The following is a 13,933-nucleotide window of genomic DNA, read 5'->3' on the forward strand; positions in this document are numbered from 1 at the left end:
GGTGGGGAGAGGAAAATCATATAGAGCACTCACTCCCTTAGCCACATTACTAGATTTCACAGCCTCCTTATTCTTTAGTATCGTGCTGATCGTAGATTTAGCCATGCTGTATTCCCTAGCAAGATCAGACACTTACACACCTCCTTCATATTTTGCTATTATTTTTTTCTTAAATGCAATAGTTGTACGCACTACTTTTCTTTTTTTACCTGTAGCAACTTTGCTGCTTGCACTGACTTTCTTCGGAGGCATAATAAGGGGCTAAAACACCCTACGCCGCTCAGCATGGCACCTTAGCATACGCACTCACGCATTACCGGCGTCCGAATTCCGATTTTTCGACCGAACAGCGTAGCAAGAATTTTTCGAAATTTTTGGTCGGACTCCGATTTGTTCGATCGGAGAGGCGTTCGAAAACGGAGGTTCCACTGTATTAGTTGCACCGGCCAATAAGTGCATAATCAAGAAGGAAAAACCCGATATAAGTCGCACTGTAGTCTGTCACCTTTTTGGGAGAACCATACACAGGGTAGGATATCAAGATCATACTATTATTTTATTTCTGCGGTCCAAATGATTAAAATTAGATGATTTAGTAAAATTTTTGTGCTGTCTAAAGTCAACAAAAACATAGTGCCAGAAAACATCCATAAATTATTCATTCGGAAAGAGCAGGGGTGTCAAACTCATTTTACGTCGGGGGCCACACGATACAACAAACATTCTTTCGGGGGCCGGACTAGAATATTAGAGAGAAAGAAAAAGAGAGGAAGAAATAAGACAAAGTAAAGGAGAGAAAAAGAGAGAGAGTGGGACAATGAAAGAGAGAAAGGCAGAAAGAGAGAGAGAGAAGAGAGAGGGAGAGAGAATGTGAGAAAAAAAAAGATATAAAGACAAATAGTGAGAGAGGGGGGAAGAAAGAGAGAGAGAGAGAGAGAAGATAAAGGGAGAGAGAATGTGAGAAAAAAAGATATAAAGTCAAATAATGAGAGAGGGGGGAAGAAAGAGAGAGAAAGAATGATATCCAAAGAAAAATAGAAAGAGAGAAAGAGGGAAGGAGAGAAAAGAGGAGAGAAAGAGAGAATGGTAGAAAGAGAGAAGGGGAAAGCAGGAGAGAGTGAAAGTGAAAAGGAAAAATGGAAAAGAGAGCAAAAGAAGGTAAAAAGACACAGAGAGAGAAAGAGACAAAGAGAAACAAAGAAAGAGACACAGAAAGTGAAAGAGAGAGAGAGACACAGAGAGTGAGAGAAAAAGGGAGGAAAAGAGAGATAGAGAGAGAGAGAGCGCGAGAGAGAGAGAGAAAAACAAATAAATTCAAGTACCGGTACACCGTCTTTGTGAGAGGCACCTGGCTTTGACAACATCAAGTGGACATATTTAAACCTGCAGCTCGTTTTACTCTTGCGCTTCTCTGAGCGTTGTCTCGCAGGCCAGATTCAATCCCTTAGCGGGCCTGATCTGGGCCCCGGGCCGCATGTTTGACGCCCCTGGGAAAGAGGGAAATTATAAATTAAGTGGCTGTCGTGAATTCATAATCCCAAAGGTGAGAACCACCAGGAAAAGTATGTGTGTGTCTGTGTGCGGAGTCAAACTTAGGAACAATTTACAATACGAGATCAAACAATGTCCAACTATTCACTTGTTCAGGGTTAAATACAAAGGAACGTTCCTGGAGTAATACATTGATGAGGAGGGTGGGGTATGAGTGGTGCGAGGGATTGGGAATAGTTAATAGTTGTGTTATTGTTGCTATTCTCATATCATAACTGTTATTATTAATATCATTACAATTGTTGTTATTATAATTGATGTATTTAATAGGGAAGATGAAGGGGTAGGAAATATAAGCATCTTATTTTGTTATTGTTGTTGTTGAGTTATTGTTTTTCTTCTGTTTTTATTTTGATGTTCGAATAAAGCTTTCATTCTTTCATTCATTCAATGTATATGGAAAAAACCCAACACCAAGAACATACATCTCATTCAAAATAAAAGAGAGTATAATGAAGTTCATACTGTCATGATTACCGATGTGAAGCACCTGTGCCCGCTCCTTTGGCGCCAACTGCCTCGGACTCTGATTGGCTCCCTGGCATTATTGGAACCCACATCTATCTGTCACCTGTTGTCAGTCCGTCTGCGAACCTCAGTTTATGCTAGGCAAACTTTACAACCCTGACTCACTCCTGTTGTTGCTGCCGTCTGTTCCCCGGCTTCGACCTGTTTTTTGATCTTGACCACGTCTACGCTCCTCTCCTGGCTTTCGACTCTTTGCTGATCCCGACCACGTTTATTGCTCTACTGTCCCTGCTACTGACCCGTTTTTACCTTTCCCGACACCGCCATCGCTCGTCACGAAAGTGCCACTTCCGCATTCAGAGCGACCTGCTTCCCCTATCTATCTATATAGACATCTAGACATCTATCTATCTAGACATCTATTTAGACATCTATCCATCTATTTATCTAGGACTCTATCTAGACATCTATCTATCTAGACTTCTATCTAGACATCTATCTATCTAGACATCTATATATCTAGACATCTCTCCATCTATCTAGACATCTATCTAGACATCTATCTAGACATCTAGACATCTATCTAGACATCTAAACATCTATCTAGACATCTAAACATCTATATAGACATCTAGACATCTATCCATCTATCTATCTAGACATCTATCCATCTATCTATCTAGACATCTATCCATCTATCTATCTAGACATCTATCTCGACATCAATCCATCTAGACATCTATCTTGACATCAATCCATCTATCTATCTAGACATCTATCCATCTATCTATCTAGACATCTATCCATCTATCTATCTAGACATCTATCCATCTATCTATCTAGACATCTATCTCGACATCAATCCATCTAGACATCTATCTTGACATCAATCCATCTATCTATCTAGACATCTATCCATCTATCTATCTAGACATCTATCCATCTATCTATCTAGACATCTATCCATCTATCTATCTAGACATCTATCTCGACATCAATCCATCTATCTATCTCGACATCAATCCATCTATCTATCTAGACATCAATCCATCTATCTATCTAGACATCTATCCATCTAGAAAGCTATCTATCTAGACATCTATCTAGACATCTATCTAGACATCTATCTAGACATCTATCTAGACATCTATCTAGACATCTATCTAGACATCTATCTAGACATCTATCTAGACCTCTATCTAGACATCTATCTAGACATCTATCTAGACATCTAACCATCTCTATCTAGACATCTATCTAGCTATCTATCTATCTCTATCTACACATCTAACCTGGTAACGATGACTGTATGACGTTCCAGGAACGCGTCACCCCTGTCGCTGCCCACAAAACACACTGAAGCCTCATCTCTATTGCTATTCCACCTGGACTCATCCGCTCAGGGACCTGAAACCTACACCGCCGTGTTAAAATAACCACGTGTGTGTTTATCATGTGCCTCAAACGTAATCCCACACACGGTCCGAAGCTGCAGCCTGAATAAGCACGGCGCAGCAGGCCAAGCGTTCGCAAAGTCAGCAGGTCAAATACAGGAACACGAGCGCCAAGCAACCCGAATCCGGTAGTATTGTCCTGCCGGGCTGACAAGATGCCAGCAGCTGAAGAAGAGACGGATAATAGAGGAAGGAGTGAAAGGGGAGATGTTGGGTCGAGGCCAGTTTAGTCAATGGAGCGAATGTGTTTAGGTTCATCAAAGTAAATATTTGTATGTCGTGGAAATTCTGTCAGGACCAAAACAGAGACAGGACCACGTTGCGTACGTTTCTCTCAATTTTATTGGAAAGAATGGAAAGGATTGCACACACCATCCGGTGATCGCTGGTCGCGGGAAGCAGGCTGCTCTGAACGCGGAGGTGGCAAGCGATGGCGGTGTCGGGGGCGAAAAAAAACGGGTCAGTAGCCGGGACAGGAGAGCAAAATACGTGGTCGGGATTGGCAACGAGATGAAAGCCAGGAGAGGGGAGTAGACGTGGTTCAGATCAAAAAACGGGTCGAAGCCGGCAAACAGACGGGAGTGAGTCAGGGTCGAAAAAAAAGCTTGCCTAGTATACACTGGGGTTCGCAGACTGACAACAGGTGACAGAAAGGAGTGGGTTTAAATAGGGACAGGGAGCCAAAACGAGCAGGGATAGGTGCTTCACATCAGTAATCATGACAATAAGTGTCCAATAAGTGTTCAAAGAGCATTTATGCTGCATTTTCAATTGTGCCTATCTGCTTTTACGGATCAGTAACCGGGACAGGAGAGCAAAATATGTGGTTGGGATCAGCAACGAGTCGAAAGCCAGGAGAGGAGAGTAATAACACGGGTCAAAGCCGGGAAACAGACGGGAGCAAAAACAGGAGTGTGACAGGGTCGAAAAAAAAGCTTGCCTAGAGTAAACTGAGGTTCAGAGACGGACTGACAACAGTTGACAGAAAGGAGTGGGTTTAATTAGGGACAGGGAGCCAATCAGAGTCTGAGGCAGTTGGTGCCAAAACGAGCAGGGATAGGTGCTTCACATCAGTAATCATGACAATAAGTGTTCAAAGAGCATTTATGCTGCATTTTCAATTGTGCCTATCTGCTTTTACGGATCAGTAACCGGGACAGGAGAGCAAAATATGTGGTTGGGATCAGCAACGAGTCGAAAGCCAGGAGAGGAGAGTAATAACACGGGTCAAAGCCGGGAAACAGACGGGAGCAAAAACAGGAGTGAGACAGGGTCGAAAAAAAAGCTTGCCTAGAGTAAACTGAGGTTCAGAGACGGACTGACAACAGTTGACAGAAAGGAGTGGGTTTAATTAGGGACAGGGAGCCAATCAGAGTCTGAGGCAGTTGGTGCCAAAACGAGCAGGGATAGGTGCTTCACATCAGTAATCATGACAATAAGTGTCCAATAAGTGTTCAAAGAGCACTTATCCTGCATTTTCAATTGCGCCTATCTGCTTTTACGGATCAGTAGACAGGAGAGCAAAATACGTGGTCGGGATCAGCAACGAGTCGAAAGCCAGGAGAGGAGAGTAGAGGTGGTCAAGATAAAAAAAAAACGTGTCAAAGCCAGGAAACAGACGGGAGCAAGAACAGGAGTGAGACCGGGTCGAAAATGCTTGCCTAGGGTAAACTGAGGTTCGCAAACGGACTAACAACGGGTGACAGATAGACGAGGGTTAAAATAGTGACAGGGAGCCAATCGGAGTCCGAGGCAGTTGTCGCCAAAGGAGCGGGCATAGGTGAAGCATATCGGTAATCATGAGAAATTCGCTTCAATGCCATACTGATTTTTAGCAAACGACAAAATCCCCACTGCTGGAATAAACCCAAAAACTTTTTGTGCTTATACATGTTTATTTTCAGAGTTCTCGTGGTTCCTTGAAAAGTCTTAAAAGATATTGCATTCATTATTCTAGAAATAAGGCCTTCTATGGCATTAAAATGTCTTGAATCCAATTTCGAAGGTTTTAAATTTGTCAACACAAACTCAAAGTATCCATCTATCCATTATCTGCACCGCTTATCCTCAGTAGGGTCGCGGGGGTGCTGGAGCCCATCCCTGTCATGGTTGCCATGGCGCCCAATTGGCCGCGCCCGTGTGTGTCACGGTTACCATGGTGCCCAATTGGCCCTGCCCGTGTGGTTCCAGCTGCGGCTTGTAGAGAGATTGGCTTTCTGTGTGTTTTAAGCTCAGGAATTTCTGCCCCACAAGACATGGGTTCTGATTCGGTCCTATATTCCTGCCAGTATTTCATGTCCGGTATCGTTCCCGCTTATTTTTGTCCTGTTTAATATCGGGTTCCAGTTTTGACTCTGTCTGTTTTTGTCCTGTTTGTTATTTTCTCCTGTTTTTGTTCCCGTCTAGTTTCTCCTGTTTATTTTGTTATCCTGATTCGTTATCTATCTTGTCTATCCCGTCCTGTCTGGTATCGACCCCATCTGTCCGGTATCAATTCGGGCAATTGGAATCGATCTTGTCAGTTTCCGGCTTCCTGTCTTTCCACATCGGACCGGCTGCCTAACGTGCATGACTCCCCATTTCCCGTAAAACCCAATTGTGTGAGAACGTCACGCGATTGGGTCCTGTTCTGGTTCTTGACAATCCCAGCTATCTTCGGGCAATGGGCAGGGGACACCCCTCAACTGCTTGCCAGCCAGTTGCAGGGCAAACTCAAATCAATATTTATCAAATGTCTACCACCTGGGAGTACCAAGTACATTTTTACAAACACGTGTTTTTATGATGCTACACTCAAAAATGGTCATGAGTATAGCAATTATGTTTTAAATGAAAAGGTTTACACCTGATCAGAAAGTCACTTTTCGTACCTTCTGGTAAAAATGCTTCTTGAATAAGACTGAAAGGTTCTCTGGAATTAGTAATGATCCGACAGTTTTGACCGAGGATCCCTAAAGTACTGTAAACATCTTTTTTTTTTTTTTTTTTTTTTTTTCTTGGTTGACTTGGTATTAAGGGCAGCACGGCGGCGCAGTGGTTAGCGCTTGTGCGGCACAGTTCATGTCATGGGAACCTGTCGTGGGTTCAAATCCAGCTCCAGACTTCCTGTGCGGAGTTTGTATGTTCTCCCCGTGCCTGCGTGGGTTTCCTCCGGGAACTCCGGTTTCCTCCCACGTTCCAAAAACATGCATTTTCAGGTTAATTGGCCGGTCCAAATTGTCCCTAGGTGTGAATGAGCGAGTGAGTTGTCTGTCCCTGTGTGCCCTGCGATTGGCTGGCAACCAGTTCAGGGTGTCCCCTGCCCACTGCCCGGAGATGGCTGGAATGGGCTCCAGCCCCCCCGCGACCCTAATGAGGATAAGCGGTACGGCTAATGAGATGAGATGAGACTTGGTATTAAATTTGATTTCACCCAGTGGCAGAGTTTTTTTAATAATATTTGGTCGTGTAGGGATGAAAGAAGCAAAAACCACCCGAAGAGCCGTTTAGGACCCGAAAGAGCCGGTTCCTTTTAGTGAGCCGAGCCGAAGAAGCCGGTTCTCGAAAAACTCTACCGACTTTACTCAACTTTGTTCTACTTCGACCTTGACTTCCAAATACCGCATTTAGAACACGGTGTCAGGGGAACCCTGGTATTTTTACTTTCATGCACATGCAGTTTAGGTATGTGGCTTCCTTCTATATTTTCCAGCGGACCCAAAACTGTGACGCGAGCAATGGTCCCTGTAATTTTCCTTACGGGTCTGAGCGTTCACACAAAGTCTGTGAGCAACGCTTGAAACAACAGTGAGCAACAGCAATCCCAAGTGTGGCAACTAAGTCATTATTATATTTTTAGTGGAAGTACAATGTTGGCAACAAGATTGACTTGGTATCATTGGAAATCATTTGAATGCAACACAAACTATTACTTCTTTTTCCCTTTTTTTTTCTATTTCTTTTAAATTCCTTTAAAAAAATTCATTGTGTTTATTTTTTCCTAGCTGCTACTCTTTTCTTTTTGCTCTCTCTCTTTACTTTTTTTCCTTTGTTTCTTTCTTTTCTTTTCTTCTGGCTTTTTTTCTGAAATTTTCCTTCATTTTTCTCTTCTTTTTGTTTCTTTCTCCTCACCTTTTCACTACTTTTTCATTTTGGTATTTTTCTACCCCCCCTTCCTTTAAGTCATTTTGTGCATAATTTTACATTATATTTGGTCATATAGGGATGGAAGAAGCAAAAACAACCTGAAGAGCCGTTTGGGACCCGAAAGAGCCGGTTCCTTTTAGTGAGCCAAGCTGAAGAAGCCGGTTCTCGAAAAACTCTACTAACTCTACTCAACTTCGTTCTACTTTTAGAACACAACGTCAGGGGAACCCGTGTATTTTTTACCTTCATGCACTGTCACTTTGACTTAATTGGCTTCTTAATTATCAATTTGGAGCCCTGATTTTTGTAAGCTGGCTCGATTTTCTTGTGCGCGGAAAAGCTCTGGGTAGTGCGCAATTGGTTTGCACTGAATTTGCCTGATTTTGCATCGGTAGAAATAAAGATATATATATAAAACACACATACAGGGATTTCTACTCGTGCACACCCACGTGCACTCACCCTTGTCATCTTTTCTGTCTTTTACCAGGATGATGGAGCCGATACTCTTATTTTCTCTCTGGGTCACAGATAAAAGGCAACAGGTAACCTAAGGAACTAAACACACACAAACGCACACCGGTCCCCTTTGTCAAGATACTACCTTGTATCTTATGTGAAATCACTGAGTGAAGACTGAGACAGGTTACACTTTGAAGTCACTCCGGCGCGCATGAATTTCAAAGTTAGGGTGGAAGACTGAAAAGCGGAATAAAACGATGTTTTGAGTATTTTGTGTGCGTCCGTCTGCAGATGAAAAGAATAGAATATACCTTTATTCTCATTGTTACAAAATGGGTTAAGGTATTGTGACAACAAAATTGGGCATGACACTCCAGGTTCACACATTCACAGTGAGGTCAAAAAAGCCAAGAAGATAAAGGAACAGAGAAGATAAGGTTATAAAACAAGAAGGATAAGGTTATAGTTATAATTTACACAATATTTACACAAGAATAGTTGGCATGTAGGATCTTACGTACAGTTTGGTATCGTAATACAGTTTGGTATCGTAAGGGTTTGTGCAATTATGCAAAATAGTCATCATAGTGCAAAGAAAATAGTCAACATATGCATTTGGTGCAAAAAATGAAGAGTGTACGTCAAAGTTTGGGGCGCAAAAGGAGAAGCGTGCATGAGTGTTTTTGCTGTCGCCAGTGCATTAGGGTGGCTGAAAGACGTTGCTATGGAAACCTGAGGAGTTACGAAAAGCCCCCAAAAAATCAACTCTCTCCGATGATGCAAACAGAGAACTCGAATAATGTTGAATGTTATGCTATTTTAGCATGCTAGGTACTTATAACATGATTATGTCAAAATGATCTACATACAGCGGCACGGTGGATGAGTGGTTAGCGTGTCCGTGAAATCTAGTTACCGGGCTTCCTGTGCGGAGTTTGCATGTTCTCCTCATGCCTGCATGGGTTTCCTCATGGATATCAGGTGAATTGGCCGGTCCAAATTGTCCCTAGGTGTGACTGAGCAAGCGAATTGTCTGTCCCTGTGTGCCCTCCGATTGGCTGGCAACCAGTGAAGGCAGGGGTATCAAGCAGGCAGCCCGAGGGCCAGATCAGGCCCGCTAAGGGATTGAATTCGGCCCGCCAGACGAAGCTCAGAGAAGCGCAAGAGAAAAGCGGGCTTGAAATATGTCAACTTGATGTTGTCAAAGCCAGGTGCCTCTCACAAAGACGCTGTATTTGTATTTTTCTCTATCTCTCTGTCTCTCTATCTCTGTGTCTGTCTCTGTCTCTGGCTCTCTCTCTGTCTCTGTCTCTGTCTCTCTCTCTGTCTCTATGTCTCTCTGTCTCTATGTCTGTCTCTCTGTCTTTGTCTCTCTGTCTTTGTCTCTCTGTCTCCTTTTCTCTCTCTGTCTCTCTCTCTCTCTCTCTCTCTCTCTCTCTCTGTCTCTCTCTTTCTGTCTCTGTCTCTATGCCTGTCTCTATGTCTCTCTGTCTCGGTCTCTCTGTCTCCTTTTCTCTCTCTCTCTCTCTCTGTCTGTCTCTCTCTCTGTCTCTCTCTGTGCCGTGCCGATAAATCTTGCCTCTGATTGGCCAGCGCTGTTAAAACCAAACCGTGACAATTATTGTTGGCCAAGCACTCCATCACTTAAATGACAAACTAGTGGCAATAGCTTAGAAGTGAGGGGACGCAGGTTTGAATCCCAGCCCTTTCGAGTTAAATGTCGAAATGTCCAAGACACTGAATCCCTAATGCCCCCAATAAGCAGGTAGTTGCCTTGCATGGCTGACGCTGCTATCGGTGTGGGTGAATGAGTAAGTGTGAAGCAGATTGTAAAGCGCTTTGGTAGGTCTGTTTATCAATGACTTGAAAAATGCTGTGTAAACGCATTCCATTTCCAAAAAAAGCATAGTTGTCATGATTACTGATGCGAGGCACCTGAGCCTTCTCCTTTGGCGCCGACTGCCTTGGATGCTGATTGGCTACCGGTCACTTTTTATCCCCCCCGTCCTTCTGTGACCGGTTGTCAGTCCGTCTGCGAACCTCAGCTTACGCTAGGCAAGCTTTTTGAAACTTTCTCCTGTTCTGATTCCCGTCTGCTCCAACCCCTTTTCTGATCTCGACTACGATTTTGCTCCCCCGACCTGGCTACTGATCTGTTTTTTTCCCCGCTCTCGACACCGCCATCGCTCAATATGGAAATACCCCTTCTGCGTCTGAGCAACTTGCTCCCCGCAACCAGTGATCAATGGATGGTGTGTACTATCCTTTCCCTTCTTCCCAATAAAACTAAGAGAAACTCTACGGGAGTGGGTCCTGTCTCCGTTCTGGTCCTGACATTAGTGTCTTTCAATCCTAATATTGATCAGATTTCGGTTAATCGTGCAGTCCTAACTAGTACTCTCAACTGGCATAATATTTCTTGTTTTCTTTTACTGCAATTAACGTCCTGAATCACCCTTCTTTTGAATATAAAGTGCACTGATAGTGTTCATTTTACCTCTGAAAAGTGATGAGTTCCGGGGAGTCGCATGCTCAAAAATCTATGGGTCCCAGCAGAGATCTATGGCTCCCCAAAATTTAGTGTTATCCAGGTTTAAACTGTAAATCGGTGACAAATATATAATAAAAATCTATATATAATTATTCAGTTTTAATCATCAAATTATGAATTTATTTTCTGCATCAAATTATTGTTGGTAATATACTGATTAAATGGATAACCACAAACCTGTCTTTTTTTCATTTTCTCCTTTTATACTTCCTTTTTTTCTTAACTTCTTTATACAACATCATCATTCGTAAAAGATAGATAGATAGATAGATACTTTATTCATCCCCGAAGGGAAATTCACATTTCCAGCAGCATCCCTGAGCTGAGAACAATACAATAATAAAGCAAAAAGAATACAATATACAAATACCCAGTTTGACGTGCAAATGCCCACTGTAGCGTGTTATATAGAATAACTAAATAGTGCTACACAGAATACATATTGCAATAAGATTCGGTAATATGCAATGTAGGTGGTGTGGTTTACTGTGAGCTTTTACTCTGCCGGGTAGAGTTAAAGAGCCTCATGGCATGAGGAAGAAAAGATCTCTTCAGTCTGTCCGTAGTACAAGACAGTGACAGCAGTCTGTCGCTGAAGCTGCTCTTCTGTCTGGAGATAATGCTGTGTAGTGGATGCGATGGATTGTCCATGATTGACCGCAGTGCCCGTCTCTCAGCTATTGTTGTTAGGCTGTCCGTCTCTTTGCCCACAACAGAGCTCGCTTTCCTAGCCAGTTTATTGAGACGAGAGGCATCCTTCTGCTAATATAAGGCATCAAAGCAAGTGAGCCGTTTGAGAACCGGCTCTTTTGAATGAGTTGAGCCGAAAAAGCCGGTTCTCTAAAAAGAGACTGACTTTTCACCACACAACTCGAGATCGGCGTGCAGACGAAAACTCGAACCGCGAGACCAAAACAACAATGGCGGATCTGCCTGACCAAAAGTTTGGAGTGCGGTAAATCTTTGTTTAAAAAAAAATGTTATCAGGTAATAATGACAATTTTATGTCAAAAAGTTGCGTCCCGTTGATTTGACGCTATGCGTCCACAGCAAAAATCATGCGTCTAGGGCGCAGGGACTCGGGCAAACCAGAACACTGCTGATAAACAGAAGTGAAAGACCCATAAAAATCAAGTCTTTTCAAGCAAAACTCTGGTGACATCACTTCAAAATGAGTCAGCTTTTCCGCTTTTATACCGCTGATCTCATTGTTTGCAACGATAGTTGAGTTTTCACGATATGCCTCCATTACACCTCATCTATTTTCACACAAACATCGTAAACGTTAACGCGTCTAGGTATTTTTGTCGAGGCCACGTTCGAAAAGCCAAAGATTCCAAGAATCTCCTTTGAAGCGGTTTCCCTTTTTCATCTTGGAGTCCGCCGCTATTCATAACTTTCTTTGATAGGCTTGACCGTTTTGCTCCCATTATCCCGCTTCCTTCTCCCACTCCTCGTCTTCCTGTCGCCACTCTGACGTTGAGCGTGTGCAAGCTGATGCATTTATTGGCGCCCCGAAATGTCACGCTTTGTTTGTCACGCCGAGTCAGCATTTTTCTTGCACAACACAAAAACACATGGTCTTTGTGTATTGCTCCACAAGTTTGGATTGTGTATCCTACACAATACACGCTGTAATAGAGGTCGACCGATTATCGTGCGAACTAATATTTGAGAATTCGACGGATATCGGTATCGGAATTTCCATTCATTCGACTGGCCAAAATAAAGGCATTTAAATAGAATAGAATATACAGTGGAACCTCGGTTTTCGAACGCCTCTCAGTTCGAACAAATCGGTTCTCGACCAAAAATTTCGAGAAAGTCTTGCTTCGCTTTTCGTTCAAAAAATCAGAGTTCGAACGCCGGTACGCTAGAGTGCGATGCTGAGCGGCGTACGGGTGTAGATCGTGTAGATTGCCCCCACCCCTCGTGAAGAACTGTTATGACTTGTGCGCGCACTTCTTTTCGCTTTCGCTTTTAATATCGGTGAACGGAGTGTTTTAGCCCCTAATTATGCCTCCGAAGAAGGTCGGTGCAAGCAGCAAAGTTGCTACAGGTGAAAAAAGAAGAGTAGTGGCTTTTTGCGTTGTAGAAAAGCGTGTTTGCGATTGGGTAGAGACTGATTTATTAGCTCTTATCATAACATTAGTTGGTTGATAAAGCGTGTGTGTTTGTGATTGAGAGAGCATTAAAAACACACATGTTCAACTCTTACCATAACATTGGTGAGTCAATATGGCTTTCAAACAGGAGTGTACACACACTTTTCAATTTGTGAGCTTTGTTGAAATTTGGATTTTTATGTTTTGAGTTAATTTAAGTTATGTAAGTTGGATTGACCTTTTTTGTTTCTTGTAACACAAATCAGGGAGCTATTTAAGATTTTATGTATCTTTATACAAGCTAATTTATTTCCTGCACCTTTGGTTTTTGGTTTAGGTGCAAGATTAGTTAGTTGTGTTGAATTTCTAATTTACTGTAAATGTCATGATAACTCATTACACTCTGTGCCCGCTTGTTTAGCGCCAGCTGCTGCTGGTTTCCTGATTGGTTCCCCGTCCTATTTGAGTTCAGTGCTGTCACTCGCCCTTTGTCAGTCTGTCAGCGAACCTTTGTTTACACAAGGCAAGCTTTTTGACTCCGTCGGTTCCGTTTTGTCATCCGTTTTCCACTCGTCCGTTCCTGATTTTCCCGTTTGTCTCCAGTTACGACCCGTTTTTTGACCCCGACCACTTACTGATCTCCCGTCCCGGCTAACGACTTGTTTTTCCCGTCCAACCACGCTACGATTGGTTTATTCCTGGACGCTGGCTATTTCAGCTGAAAATGAAAATCTCCATTCTGATCCCTGCATATCTCAATCAACTTGTGAGTAACGTTACGCACCTGGGTCTTCCTTCTGTTCCGGTCTTGACGGTAAAAGGTTTCAGAAAGTTTTATTTGAATTTATAACAATTTTTTCTTTTTGCATTACAGTGGGACCTCGCTACTTTGCGGTTCCACGTCTGCGGGTTCAGAGCTTCGCGGATCTAAAAAAGAATAATAATAAAATGAAAGAAAAATAAATAAAAAATAATAATATATTTTTTAATTTTTTTTTTTTTTAGCATTTTTGAAGGGCAGGCGCTACTTCGCGGATTTTCACTTTTTGTGGGTGGTTTTGGTCCCCATTAACCGGGTCTAAAAAATAATAATACAATAAAATATTTTTAAAAAAAATATATATATTTATATAAAATATGTGTATATATATATCATCTCATCTCATTAGCTGCACCGCTTATCCTCAGTAGGGTCGCGGGGGTGCTGGAGCCCATCC

At 42.7% G+C, this 13,933-nt stretch overlaps 1 long non-coding RNA gene across 1 annotated transcript in view; it reads left to right on the forward strand.

Annotated features, from left to right (window-relative positions):
• Positions 1–8,187, forward strand: part of LOC148373078 (uncharacterized) — a 98,597-nt gene extending 90,410 nt beyond the window's left edge. Inside the window, exon 4 of the long non-coding RNA XR_015849669.1 lies at positions 8,089–8,187. This is a non-coding gene — a long non-coding RNA (uncharacterized LOC148373078). The remainder of the gene's footprint in view (positions 1–8,088) is intronic.
• The last annotated feature ends 5,746 nt before the right edge of the window (positions 8,188–13,933 follow it).

This window comes from Urocampus carinirostris, chromosome 2 (genome assembly GCF_059441175.1).
Source record: "Urocampus carinirostris isolate Australia breed hairy pipefish chromosome 2, RoL_Ucar_1.0, whole genome shotgun sequence".
Lineage (NCBI taxonomy): Eukaryota > Metazoa > Chordata > Actinopteri > Syngnathiformes > Syngnathidae > Urocampus > Urocampus carinirostris.